This window comes from Anguilla rostrata, chromosome 8 (assembly GCF_018555375.3).
Source record: "Anguilla rostrata isolate EN2019 chromosome 8, ASM1855537v3, whole genome shotgun sequence".
Classification (NCBI taxonomy): Eukaryota; Metazoa; Chordata; class Actinopteri; order Anguilliformes; family Anguillidae; genus Anguilla; species Anguilla rostrata.
In genome coordinates this window covers 54452029-54465219 of record NC_057940.1, presented here as the reverse complement: position 1 = coordinate 54465219, position 13191 = coordinate 54452029, and the positions used below count along the sequence as shown (strand labels likewise).

The 13191-nt window shown below is 49.4% G+C and overlaps 1 pseudogene; it reads right to left on the bottom strand.

Moving 5' to 3' along the window:
- Positions 1-987: 987 nt before the first annotated feature.
- Positions 988-12137, bottom strand: LOC135260421 (myotubularin-related protein 11-like; annotated as a pseudogene).
- Positions 12138-13191: the final 1054 nt, after the last annotated feature.

Genomic DNA, 13191 nt, shown 5'->3' with positions numbered 1-13191 from the left:
TGTGAGTATGTACAGGTCACAATTCTTCACTCGTGATCGAGACAGGTTGTTGCATAACTTGAGAGCACATGAGGACACGATTGTTTTCAGATTTTCATATATTTAAATTTTAAAGTAAAATCAATGACTGTACAACGTACATCACCTAAGGATACATTCATAGTCAAGTCATTAAAACTCCACAAACCACTAAGGATCGAGGTATTGGAGTAAGTATACCCTGTATTCCAAAGAGAGTTCAGTGGTCGCGCTCCATCCATCGATGTACCGGAACTTCAACACTGCGACCGGATCTCCTTTACGAAATGAATAAAATGGTTGGCGTACACAGACACTGTAGATCTTGGGCGTGCTACTCCCTCCGTTTGGTAACACAGTGAGTCGGAAGTCAGATGTATTTTCGGATCTGCAGGGCTTAGGTAGAACCTATTTTTTACAGTCTCTGGGTAGAACAATCGTCGTATAGCCAGTTATCTGTCTTTCCCTTTCCCCCTTAGAAGCAGGCAGGTACTTTCTTCAGTGTAGCAGGGCGTGTTCGTCTCTTCAGGGAAACTGATATGTCAGATGTTATTGTGTGATAAATAAAATCATCAATAAAATAGCACGGAACAAATAAACTGGTAAAGATGTGCTTTTGTTTAAGCAGTCCATCGGGAAAACATACTTAAAGCTTGTAAGCGAAACGTGTACAGGTGTAGCTAAAAGAACACCAACCTCAGGTATCTACACTGGTTAATTGAGAAATGGAAAGACTTACCATTAGATGTTCCCGGCGAGACAAATGGTAATAGAAGGCAATCAACTGCAATACTGAGCAGGAGTGAAAGCAGGGTTATGTCCTATGGGCTTTATTTATACATTTTAAGCACAGTCCCAGGTCTCCAAAAGAAACACAGTGCGATAAATGGTTAGTGATGTACATTCATAAGGAAAAGTAGGTGGCATAATAACTCATGAAGAATTAAGAATATGTAAAATTATGGGGGCTGGGAGGGGGGGCGGATTGCTCCACAACTGTTCTCCATACTCTGGGGTAAGGAGCAGCAGTGGGTGGGAACTTTGGCTAACGGAGTGGGCGTTCACCATGGGTCAGTACTAGACTACCTATTTAGCTGGGGTGGAGTTTGGTGGGGGGGGGGGGGGTGCAGTGCTTGTGCTGCAGGTTAGGTGGCGCTGAAGAGGACGGTGCTTTCGAGTTCAGCCAGGTCGGAGTTCTGCAGGGAGTCCAGGAGGGTGAAGACTGAGCTCTGCGACTCGGGGCCGAGGAAGAGAGCGCCGTTGTTGTCTTTTTGGTCGAGGCCGACTTCCCGTTCGGGTGTCTCCAGCTCCCCGGAAACCCTTCCAGCCGACGCCAGCCGTTCTCTGAGCTGCTCCACCTCCCTCGCCAAAATCTCCACCGGGTGGCCAGGCAAGGGTGGGGGGTGGGAGAAGGCCTGGGGACGGAAATACACACTGTCCCAAACACACTTACCGAACACACTGACCAAACCCTAAATTACACCACGTAGGGGACCAAGGCACAGCCCCTTAACATCAAACGTCCACCAGCATCTTTCACCGTGGGTACGATGTCCTTCTTCTGACACCGAACCCACCGCTGGTGCGTGTGGCCAAAAATTTTTTTCAATTTTGGTCTTTTTGACGATAGAACCTAATTTCTACTGACGTTCAGCCATAATAACACAAATTTATAAAGAAGTTGTACGTAGGCGCATTATATTACAGGAATTTTGCAGACATTCTTATCCAGAGCGACTTATCCATTTTTACATGGATGGATGGCATTTTACATACTTGCATGGATGGCATTCATTTATACAGCCGGATATATATACTGAAGCAATGAAGGTTAAGCACCTTGCTCAAGGGTACAGTGGCAGTGTTCTAGAAAGGAATCGTCACTCTGGATTAATGCTTCTGCTGAGCGATTGTGATGTAATATCCTAATGTTTTCCCTGTTGTTGTGTCTAATGAAAAAAGTCAGTGTACTAAGCTTATACTTCACTGATGCCCATGTTAGGTACAGTTTGTAACGTGCGGTTTCAGCCGTGGTTTCAGAGTCATTTTCCAGTAATCTTTGCGGTTTGTGATCAGTGGTTGGGATTTTGTGTGCACCTGTGCCTGGAGCGCCCCCCGCAGGTAGCAGGCCCTCCATATCCCCACGCAGGGGCTGAAGAGGAGGGGCAAAAGAGGCTCCTGGGGGCCGGAGGGGGGCGTGGCCACGCCCGTCAGAAGCCGCTCCAGTCCCGCAGAGCTCTCCGGGGGCGGGGCCAGGCGGTGGTTCCTTCGGGCGGGGACCGAACTGGCTCCGCCCATGACCCCGCCCCCGCCGCCACGCCAGGGCAGGAGGAAGGAGGGGGAGGAGAATCCACCCCGGGACAGGAGGAATACACGTCCCGGGGCCCCATCACTCTGAGAGAAAGAGAGAAAGAGGGAGGGAGGGAGAGAGAGAGAGAAAGAGGGAGAGAGTGAGGGCCAAGATAATAGAGGGAGGAAAGCGTATTGAGAGAGGAGGGGTGGGTTGGGAGGGGAACACAGAGAGAGAATGGAGGGGAAAAGGAGGAGAGAGATGCACAGAACTAGCTGATTATACATGTATATTTTCGGAATGTCTCAGACTCACTTGGAATGTCTCAGACTGGCTCAGACTCTTTCAGAATGTCTCAGACTGGGTCAGACTTTCTCAGACTGGCTCAGACTGGCCCAGACTCTCTTAGATTCTCTCAGACTCTCAGAATGGCTCAGACTGTCTCTCTGCTCTTACCTGGCTCACAATGAGGTCCCCATTCAGTACAGGAAGGGGCACGGTGTGCATGGCCACAGGATGTGTGAAACGTTCCCGCCTCTCAGGACTGTACCACAGGGCCCAATCCCACACAGGGGGGAAGGGTGGGTCCATAGGGTAAGAGTCGCCAGCCAGCCCCTCCCTCCAGCCATTTATGGGCGTGTAGCTCTGGGGCAGGTGCTGAGGGAGATACCAGTGACATTTTCACACATGGGGGGCAGGGAATCAGGGAAAAAGAGTGCAAATGCCTGTCTGTGTATATGTGTGCGTGTGTGTGTGTATGTATGTGTGTGTGCGTGTGAGCGAGCGTGTGTGTTACCTGTGAGCGGCGACTCCTCTCTCTCTGGCAATCATGCAGGTAGGTGCAGTACAGTGGCAGGTGTGTGCTGTCCTGCAGGACCAGCAGGTACTCCTCAGTCAGCTGGAAGGAGGAGGGATACGTGGCCACAGCTGCTCACACACAGTCCCAGAACAGCGGAAAGGGAGCCTGGGAAACAACAGGGACTTACAAAACTGACCTAAATACAGGGGACTTACACACTCACTACATATACAGGGACTAACACCATACTAACAGGGGACTTACACACTCACTACATATACAGGGGACTTACACACTCACTACATATACAGGGGACTTACACACTCACTACATATACAGGGGACTTACACACTCACTACATATACAGAGGACTTACACACTCACTACACACACTGATACACACACACCTACACACTCGCTACACACACACACACTCACTACACACACTGACACACACACACGCAAACTACACACTCACTACACACACACACACACACACACACTCACCACACACATTCATTGCTCACTACACACATTCATTACTCACACACACAGATGCACACACACACACACACACACACACACACACACTCATGCAGGAATCTCAGCGTGCAGCGCTCACCTCCTCCCGTTCGCGGTCACGGTGGCGGTAACAGTTTCCCCGGCTGAGGAAGGGGTGTCCAGCCGCCACCCACTCCTTCTGCACCAGCCCCTGGAGGCCCTGCCGCGTGCGGCAGTGCGGGTCGCTCATGACCTGGACCAGGCTGCACACCACACAGTTCATGTCCCGGTCCTCAGGCTCTGCAGACGCACAGGGCACAGTGCAAATCACAGCGTGGTCAAAATCACAGTGTGGTCACAGTGCAAATCACAGCGTGGTCAAAATCACAGTACAGTCACAGTCTAAATCACAGCGTGGTCACAGTCAAAATCACAGTGTGGTCACAGTGCAAATCACAGCCTGGTCAAAATCACAGTACAGTCACAGTCTAAATCACAGTGTGGTCACAGTCAAAATCACAGTGTGGTCACAGTGCAAATCACAGCATGGTCAAAATCACAGTACAGTCACAGTCTAAATCACAGTGTGGTCACAGTCAAAATCACAGTGTGGTCACAGTGCAAATCACAGCGTGGTCAAAATCACAGTGTGGTCACAGTGCAAATCACAGCGTGGTCAAAATCACAGTACAGTCACAGTCCAAATCACAGCGTGGTCAAAATCACAGTACAGTCACAGTCCAAATCACAGCGTGGTCAAAATCACAGTACAGTCACAGTCTAAATCACAGTGTGGTCACAGTACAGTCACAGTCAAAATCACAGCATGGTCACAGTCAAAATCACGGTGTGGTCACAGTCAAAATCACAGTGTGGTCACAGTACAGTCACAGTCAAAATCACAACGTGGTCACAGTACAGTCACAGTCAAAATCACAGCGTGGTCACAGTACAGTCACAGTCTAAACCACAGCATGGTCACAGTACAGTCACAGTCTAAACCACAGCATGGTCACAGTACAGTCACCGTCTAAACCACAGCATGGTCACAGCACAGTCACAGTCTAAACCACAGCATGGTCACAGTACAGTCACCGTCTAAATCACAGCCTGGTTACAGTACAGTCACAGTCCAAATCATAGCATAGTCACAGTCCACTCACAGTGCAAATTACAGAATGATCATATCACAGTCACAGTCCAAATCACGGCACAGTCACAGTCCAAATTACAGCATGATCACAGTACAGTCTAAATCACAGCATGGTCACAGCATGAAACGGGGATATTTTTTATTGTCTTTAAAGACATGCACTACTGCCCATGTACAAGTCCATGGTACAAGGTTTATGTCAGGCTAATATATAATAGTAAGAAACACTGTCACCCAGTGGTAAAAAGTGGAAGTGAGCCGCCTCTATCCAAACTGCATCTGGAAGACCGATTCCACCAACTGCCAACTGACAAGAGGTACTCAGCTCCTTCTTCTTAACATTTATAAGTTCTGTCTCTCTTCTGTTGAAACCTTCATAATTTTGCAGCATCTCCTGAATATTCATGAAGGAGGCGTGAGCAAGTATAGTACTGAGCTAATGGACATTCTTTGCTGAATTAAAGCACTGGAAATCCCCTATAGTTTAGACAGGAGGAACACAGGACCTGAGTGTCCAGTGAGTCAGTACAATATGCAAGCGTGCGTTTTCAAAAGCGAAGATGGTGGCTATGCCGGTCATGTGACTCCACCCTTCCTGGTCATGTGACTCACCCTGCAGGATCACAGTCAGGTGACCATCTCTGAGCAGACAGGCCACCTCTGCGGCTTTCTTCAGGCAGCACCTGGAGTCACATGGTAGTATCCCATAAACCCCTTCTGTTACAGAACACGGTACTCACCGACAGACTGCAGTTTCACAATGGTGAGCCATTCACTCTATGTGGTACATGGCAACATAGCTCAGGAGGTAAGAGCGCTTGTCTGGCAGTCGGAGGGTTGCCGGTTCGATCCCCCCTGCCCGGGGCATGTCGAAGTGTCCCTGAGCAAGACACCTAACCCCTAATTGCTCTGGTGAATGCGAGGCATCAATTGTAAAGCGCTTTGGATAAAAGCGCTATATAAATGCAGTCCATTTACCATTCACATTTGTTCCATAACCCTAACCCTTAAAGGACCGAGTGGAGGCTTAGCACAGGTGAGCAGAGTTAAGCACAGGTGAGAGCAGGTAAGCACAGGTAAGCAGATGTGCGGGCTCTTTACCTGACATGGTCTAGCCACCGCGTGGCCTCCAGTGAAGACAGCCATTTTTCATCAGGCACAGAGAGCGTTGAAGAGATATCTGCAACCGATGTCCAGCATTGTTACAGCACAAAATTAAAAACCCCCGCCAAACTAGAGTCATCGCCGACATGATTCACACACCGGAGAGCATGTCCAAACTGAAGATGAGATGGTGGCCCTGAAGAGTTCTGTTAGGAAGGCCAAATCTGCTTTCATTTCAGTCAATTCAGGACATGGACTGAAACCCAATTCCTTAATTTCAGAATTCTTAAGAGTTCATTTCACATGTTTCCTGATTTGACTGAAACAAAGTGGACTTGATCCCTCTGAGTCAGCAGGGCCAGGCAGGGTGTACTGGGAGGGTGTGGGGGGGGGGTTGTCTTACCCCCCAGGCAGAGAGCTCGCAGGCGCGTGTGTGCCAGCTGGACCTCCCCCAACGTGGGCATCTCCTCCCCCAGCTCCACGACCACACACCGCTGCTGCCCCCCGAATAACAGGCTCTCCAGGTTCCTGATCCAGGAGGGGGGGGAGAGCCGGAGGGGAGAGGGAGGAGACAGAGAGGGGGGGGGGAGGGAAAGAGAGGATAGGGGGAGAGAGGAGAGAGAGAGGAGGGAGAGAGATGGAAGGGAGAAGGGAGAGAGAAGGAGAGGGAGAGGGGTGAGAGAAGGAGAGATGTAGAGCAAAGATGGAGGGGAAAAGAGAGAGGGAGGGAAAAGAAAGGAGAAGGGAAGGGGTAAGGGGAGAGGAAGATGGAGAGAAGGAAAGATGAGAGTGGAAGATAGGGGAGAGTGAGAAGGAGGAAGAGGTGAGAGAAAGTAAGGGGAAACGGAGAGTAAGAGAGGAGGGAATGAGAGGAGAGGGGTGGGAGAGAGAGCAAGGGACAGGAGGAGAGCAGAGAGGGGGAGGGGAGAGAAACAGATGTCATCAGCACGTTAGGCCACACCCAAGGCAGACGATGATTTTGATGCGGGAGTGGTCAGAGTTGCTGCCTACACCAGCGCTGAACTGGGTGAAGCCCAGGCCACCCATGGGTTCTGACCCAATGCCCACCTGATGTCGTCCTTCTCGTGGTAGATGTTGTTCTGGAAGCCAGCTGTTCTCAGGAGGTCGCTGCCCGCCGGGTGACGCCAGCACCATCGCTATTGGACGAGAGCACAGTTACATCATTACCGCAGTGTTCCAGGCGCTATACGTCAACGTGTACCGTCAGACGGGAGCGCGGGCCCGTCTCCTAGGAAACGTAACGCGAGAGGCGGTCTCACGCACGGGGATGCGTCCCTCGTGGAAGTGCGCGAAGGTTCTCTTCAGCTCGGTGTCCAGGACCCTGTGCGGGACCACGTTGTACCTGGGCAGGCTGACAGGAAAGGCAGGTCAACTCTTCAAAGAGCAGAAAGCAACCGAGCCCGCCGTACAGAGAAGACTCCAGTGAGACATCAGCACAGGCTCAGACATTGGGAAGAGGCAGCACTCTCAAACAATAACACCTAAGACAGACAAGAGACTCCTTTTTCATCTTTATCGTCAACGAATGTTTTTTAAAAACCAGCTCAGCTGATAGCACAAATTCAAATATCACTTTTTTATTTGTATAGCGCTTTTTATGAAAAAACGTCACAAAGACACTTTACAGAGTAGCAGGAAAAAGAGTAAAAAACTAATTTAGTATCTGAACATCAAGTCTCAGGCAGGCTAACTCTTCAAAGAGCAGAACGCCACCAAGTCCTGAATATTTTGCTTCTGAATAAACTCAGCGAAACCACGGATTGTAAAGTACTGAGAAAATTTCACCTATTACCAACTTTCTCATCCAGAGTACTCAACTTATATAATCAATAGTAGACAAGTGCGCTGTTTCGAACTAGCCGCAGACAGTGAGGCCTGCAGTAGCCCTCCACTGCTGTAGGGGGCACTGTGAGCTGGTACCTGGGAGCCATCTCAAAGCGGTCATTCACGCTGCTGACCCTCCAGCCCACGGCCCCCGTCCGCTCCAGCTCCGCCTCCCAGTCGGCCACGCCCTCAAACCAGTTCATGTCAGGGTCTCGTCTCCGGTTGCTAAGTAACTGCTTCATCTCTGGGGGGGGGGAATAGCAACACAGCAATGGAGACATGTGACCTTTCATCTCAAAGTATTCAAAAAATGAGGGGAATGCTCCATGAATCAACAGTGTATTTATTTATACTCTATTGATTCATACACTATCTATTGGCCCAATACAAACAGTATTGGCCCAAGAGTGTAAGTAGCTCACATGGCATTCTTAGAGGTAGCATTGAACCAAATCACTGATACATCTCAAAGGAAAGATTTGAAAAATCAGAGGATCAAGAGCATTGTTTTCTGTGGTCTATTGAGTGGTTTCAACATGCAGAAATGGGAATGCAATTACAATTATGTACAATGTAATACTGGCCATCCAGGGTACGTAATATTCTACAATATCTGAAGGTGCAAATAATTGTTTGCTCATATATTGCCATATGTTGAAATATTTTTTTCTGATCTTGTTAATATATTTTAGTTCAATCAACTCAGGGGAAAAGGAACCAATGTTTCCATTGCCTGTGTTTCCCAGGGCGGCGTTCTGAAAGGAGCACACGGCCCTGGGGCTCAGCGGCTGATATGCCCTGGCAAGGGTGTAGGTCATCTGCAGGAACGACAGCAATAATAATAATAATAATAATAATAATAATAATAACAATGACAATGCTTATAGAGCTATAAATATAGCGCTTTTCATTCAAAGTGCTTCACAGTGATGAGGGGGAAACTACCCTCCCTCGCCACCAGGGTGCGCTCACCTGCATGACCTGGGCCGGGGGCGTGAGGCGGTCGAACAGGAAGCACAGGACCCTCATGTCCCGGCAGTACAGGACCAGCTGCTCGGGGGCGGACCGGAGGGAGGAGCTGGGGGTGACGTGCTTGGCTCGGGACGGCCCCACTGCGGGACAGCGGACGCAGGGGAGGCGGGTTAGGGGGGCGAAAGGGCCCGGGAGGGACGGCGAGGCCATTGCCGAACCCCCACGATGGGCGGAGATACTGCACGCCGCCAATCACCGACCAAAGGACTGTGATTGGTCAATGTCAGTGAGTCGTGGTGCCTCAGAATGCAGACTTAATGGTGCACAATGTCTGGTTGCAAATGATTGGTCGATTTAAGGCTAGTCTTTACACAGGACCAGGCGATGTAAATAACCTCTGGCTGAAAGGCAGTGTTTAGGTAAGATCAGGAGATGGGCTGACAGGCCTGTCCTTTTCACTTAACTCTCTGTTAATTATAGAGCACAGTTATATGCTGGCAGTGTGTTTACCGTAAGAGGTATATCAGTAGCACAGTGGGTTTAGACCTGAAGCAAGGCAGGTTAGGTACCAGCCCCTTACCCACTATACTACACTGCCGCCCAAAGCCAGGTCCAGGGTTTACACCTGTGAGAGCATTTACGATGAGGACATTCATGCCTTTATTAGACTGAGCTCACCGGCCACCACCTTCTCTATGGAGGTGAGGGCTACGTCATGATCCCCAAGGAGGACAGGATCGCCATCGTCCTGGCAACAGAGAGAGAGAGAGAGAGAGAGAAAGAGAGAGGGGAGAGAGAGAGAGTGAGAGAGAGAGAGAGAGAGAGAGGGGAGAGAGAGAGATGAGAGAGAGAGTGAGAGAGATAGAGAGAGAGATTTGATTTTAAAACCCCCTTTATTGGGACATTGTTCAAAGAGATAAGACAGAACTTGACAAAAACACCACACAACAAAAACACATATAAACACTTATATATATTTGTGTGATTTCCCTGTATCATCCAAGCTCTGTTCTGAGCTTGTTATCACCGCAGTCCTGCCGTAACACCGTCTGATTGGCTGACGGAACGGTCTCGCCACATCCCCTCATGGCGGCAGCGGCAGGGAGGGGGGGCGATGGGCGTGGCACTCACCTTCCGCCTCGGGGCGTCCTGGGGCACGAACGCCAGCCTGAAGTAGGTGCAGAAGAGGGTGCCCGCCAGCCAGCCGCCCCCCTCCGAGGTGCTCAGCTTCTTCCTGACCAGCACCGCCCTCTGCACCACCCGTTCCCCTGGGCAACAGAGGGGGGGGGGGGGGGGTCAGGGAGGCATCACCGACGGCAACCGGGTTCCATCCGAGACAATAGGAGTCACATCTGTGATGTACGCATCAGTCAACCCATTATGACCTAGGTCAACCCATTATGACATCACCAAACCAACAGAATAGCAGGCGGTGGTGACTGGAGGATTCTTTCTGACTGTGCTTCCTGGTTCTCTGTGAGCGTTAACCGATAGCAGCCAGAAAGTTATTGTCGAAATTAGCGGAAACCACAGTTTTATAAATATTACATTACCCCCCCACCCCTCCCATTTCAAAACCTGGCTCTTTTTAAGTGTCTTTATTTGAGTGAAAGCTCTGGTGGGGGCCCCTGGTCCTGCCCTCTCGCGTTACAGAGCCAGCGGTCACAGCCGTGTCGCGCGGTGATATCCACGGTATCAGGTATAGGTAACAGGTACGTATGGGATAGCATCGAGCACGGCCGCCGGCTTTGTGTCCGCGTCTGCCCTGTACAAAAGGTGCACGACCTGTCCGTCCATCGCCGTCTGCGCTGAGATATCGAGACATGCCCCCCCCCCCCCGTACCCCCCCACAGGCAGGGCCGATTCGGTTTCACCAGATCGGTGCGTCCGAGCGTCACACGAGAATGGGGCGAAGGTTCGGCTGGAGCCTCTGAGTGACAGATGAAAAGATGAAAAAAGAGGAAGAAAGAACACTGAGTGGAAAGTCTTCTTTTAAATCTGACTGTGTATAATATAGTCAGATTTAATTTCTGTTTTCTTGTTTATTTTGATCTTCCTGTCATATTGATTTGGCATGGACTTTACCAATGTCCAGCTCTTCTGAAGAATTCAAGGCTTTGTATTCGAACAGTAGAAATGAAAGTACAGGATTTAACAAAGGAGCCTATACATTTTTTTGTCTTACAAAAAGATACCCAAAGTTAGATTAAATTAGTTTGCCACGGATATGTGCAGATGCTCTCAGTTCTGACCGATAGAAAAGGGAATTAAACGAGAAATGTTCTGCTTTGCCAATTTATTGACGAATAACAAATAGGGAAAGTGAAGCTGTTTGTCAATTAAAAATGAGCACAAAGACACAGATGAAAAAAATCATCAGCTGACTCTTGTAAAACAAAAAGAACTGAGTTATCATGTTTCCTTTACTCTGCTTTTAGTTCACCAATTCAAAAAAAGGTTCTTTTTTTAATTCTGTGAGCCTTGTCCAGGGCAGGTGCACATTTATTTCAAATTCACATTTATTGGACTTTGCTACAAGCTGCAGTAAACATATTTACACACACACACACACACACACACACACACACACTGACCTGGCAGACAGTCCAGGCCGACCATGTCTTTGTCCCCGGTGTTCAGTGTCCTGTAGTTCAGTATCCTGTCCTGTAGGGGGCAGAAGGGAGACAGACACACCCCCAGGCGCCTTGTCACTCACCTCCATCCAATGGGAGCACAGAGGCTGTGCAGAGACTGACGGAGGAACTCGCTAAGAGCCCAACACAGCGTCGCGTTCGCTGTTTTCAGCGCAACACACGGTCATCAGCGTAACACCAAACAACATTTCAGTGGCGTTTCAAGAACACGGCGTCCTTTTACACCATCCACTGTGACCCCTTACGCTTCAGACGGGGATTCGCAAACCCTCCCTCCCTCCACTCCAAAACCAGCACGTCCATCACACCCCCTGCATACAGAGAACCTCCTCTGTCCCCACAGCACTGCCCCTCCTGAGCGTGGGTCGGTGGCAGTGTAGTATAAATGGGTAGGGAACTGGCCGTGTAACCCACAGGTTGCAGGTTCAATTCCCAGGCGGGACACTGCAGTTGCACCCATGAACAAAGTACTTAACCTAAATTACTGCATTATGTATTCAGCTGTATAAATGGACACTAAAAAAAAATGCAAAAAGTCAATCTGGATAAGAGCACCTGCTAAATGCCTGTAATGTATTTTAGAGTTATATTGCCCTATGTATTATTTTTTAATTCTGATTATATACAAGACCAGATCAAATTTCCCTCAGGAATGTACAATAAAGTCTAAAGTAAATCTAAAGTAATCAACCGCACAAGTAGGCACAAGTAGGCAACAACAACAAAAAAAAACTCAGTTTCCCAAAATCCCCCTGTGGGACTATCACCTACCCAGCCATTGGCCGCTCCAAAGGCACCCATTTCCCCCTCTTCTTCTCCTTGGCGAGGCTTGCTCTTCGCATCGAGGCGATGTACACAGCCAGGCTCACTCCCACTTCCTCTCTGCGACGCTGTAACCAATCCTGCAGGCGGAGGCGGGTTCTCCAGGCCACAGATCTGCCCTAGCCCCACTCCCACTTTCCTTCTCTGTGACGCTGTAACCCAATCCCTGCAGGCGGGAGGCGGGGTTACTCCCAGGCCAACAGATTCTGCTCCAGTCTTCTCCTAGCCCCGCCCCCAGTGGATCCCATTGGATCTCAGTGGGTTCCATTGGATCCTATTTAGTCCCAATAGCTAGATGTTAATAAAAGGGCTTTTCTGGCCAAATCGACTGGATTAAGTTACAGAATTCAAACACTGACAATGCAGGACTGAATTCAGGAACTCCTTTTGCTTAAGGACTGGAGATCGCTGGGGACTAAATCAGATAATGAGGGCTAAGAGGAGGGAAAGGAGAGAGAGAAGAGACGATGCTCACACCCCAACATGGTCGCCATGTTGCCTCTTCCCCATGAGAGGCAAGATGAGGGGAGTGAGTCGTGAGTCAGAGTGAACGAACGTTTGACCGAATGGCGGGTGAGTGAGTTAGTGAGACTGAATCTTTTGAGTGAGTTGGAATGCTTTGACTAAGTGAGTGAGTGAGTGAGTGAGTAAGTGAGTGAGTGAGTGAGTGAATGAATGAGTGACTGGGCGAGTGAGTGATTGAGTGATTGAGTGAGTCAGTGAGTGAATGAATGAGTGAGTGACTGGGCGAGTGAGTGATTGAGTGATTGAATGAGTGAGTGAGTGAATGAATGAGTGAGTGACTGGGTGAATTCTCAGCGGCACACAGGGAGCTGAATAGTGCCAGGGTACAGCCGCCCACAAAACCGGGAGAAAACCAGGGAAAAAATCAGAAAAAAATGTAAAAAGACTCATACAGAAATATGAAATATTAATGAATGTTTAATCAACACAAAAGGAGGAGTGGAAAGAGGAAGAGTGAGTAAAAGCAAGTCTGAGAGAAAGAGATGGAGAGAAAGAGAGGAGGTGGAGG